At 43.0% G+C, this 1,793-nt stretch overlaps 1 pseudogene; it reads right to left on the reverse strand.

Moving 5' to 3' along the window:
* Window positions 1–1,434: 1,434 nt before the first annotated feature.
* On the reverse strand, window positions 1,435–1,553 carry LOC134937291 (5S ribosomal RNA; annotated as a pseudogene).
* Between the last annotated feature and the right edge of the window lie 240 nt (window positions 1,554–1,793).

A 1,793-nucleotide genomic window follows, 5' to 3' on the forward strand; every position in this document is an offset into this window, starting at 1 on the left:
ACTCCATACGGAACAGTCAAGACTGTGGGGGTAATTCCAAGTTGATCGCAGCAGGACATTTTTTAGAAGTTGGACAAAACCATGTGCATTGCAGGAGGGCAGATATAACATTTGCAGAGAGAGTTAGATTTGGGTGGGTTATTTTGTTTCTGTGCAGAGTAAATACTGGCAGCTTTATTTTTACACTGCAATTTAGATTGCAGACTGAACACACCACACCCAAATCTATCTCTCTCTGCACATGTTATATCTGCCTCCCCCTGCAGTGCACATGGTTTTGCCCAACTGCTAAAAAATTTCCTGCTTCGATCAACTTGGAATTACCCCCTGTGTACGTAAGGGCACAGTCTTGTCTAATCCTGTCGCTGAGGATCTTCTTTGATCAATTAACGGACAACCCCTAATCTTTTGGATCATAGGGGGTCATTCCGAGTTGTTCGCTCGCAACCTGTTTTTAGCAGCATTGCACACGCTAAGCCGCCGCCTACTGGGAGTGAATCTTAGCATAGTAAAATTGCAAACGAAAGATTCTCAAAATTGCGATTACACACCTCTTAGCAGTTTCTGAGTAACTTCAACCTTACTCGGCATCTGCGATCAGTTCAGTGCTTGTCGTTCCTGGTTTGACGTCAAAAACACACCAAGCGTTCGCCCAGACACTCCCCCGTTTCTCCGGCCACTCCTGCGTTTTTTCCGGAAACGGTAGCGTTTTTTCCCACACGCCCATAAAACGGCCTGTTTCCGCCCAGTAACACCCATTTCCTGTCAATCACATTACGATCAAACACTGGTTGTTGATCCTGCACAGAACTAGATTCAAAGATACAGAAAATTAAATAAGAGCCAGAAATGGACAATAATCTTTGGAAATCCCAATCTGTCCGTATGGCGGTGCGCCCAGGGTCATAAAAGGCAAGCAAAATTGTATATACAAAGAGAAAAAAAGTATGACACTAGTTTGGGCGCACTCTTGTTATTAATTTTTGATAATGATCAAATGAGATAAAGGCCTAAAGCTTGATATTGACGTCTAGGGCTAGTACTCTGCTATCCTTTTAAATAACCTCAAAACAGGATATATTCTGCATGAATAGCCATATTTATATAATGAAAAATGTGACTGGAAGGAACACCAATTTATGTTGCAAAATAATGTGTGAAATGTTCAGATCTTAATTGTACCTGGATAATTGCATAATGGAAGGTAGCTACATCACAAACTGCCTCCGTCTGCCTGAGATCTGTACAAACTTTGTTTGTATTAATGCGGCCCGGATTAGGGTTGGATTAGTGGGTGGGAGAGCCCACACACTATGAAATGATTTTTAGTAACTTGCCACTGTCTTTAATAGGTAATTCATAGGAAGATTAGGAAAGTAGTTGGAATCAGTGAAGTAGTGATACTGCTGTTGGCGTTAATACCATAGGAGGATCTTTCTACTTCACCGGGTATTCCCTAGTAGTCACCCGTCTAGGTACTGACCCAGCCCACCTCCGTTTAGCTTCCAAGATCGGACGAGATTGGGCGTGAACGGAGGGGTATGGTCGTAGAGAGAAATTGCCCTATATCGCCAATGAGAGTGCACCGAAACGGAAGGATAGATTCCTTCTCGGGAGAGAATATTACGGAATTATAAAATGATTGAATAAATACCGATAGATAATTAGGTGTGAATCTGCTGTCCACGTTAGACTGGCAAGACGTGTACCCTAGGGGACTGGTCCGCCTGAATCGTGGATGAGAGTTCACGGAAAGAAGGAAAGTGGGAACGTAGTCAAGAATTTACACAGTC

This window comes from Pseudophryne corroboree, chromosome 6, assembly GCF_028390025.1.
Source record: "Pseudophryne corroboree isolate aPseCor3 chromosome 6, aPseCor3.hap2, whole genome shotgun sequence".
NCBI lineage: Eukaryota > Metazoa > Chordata > Amphibia > Anura > Myobatrachidae > Pseudophryne > Pseudophryne corroboree.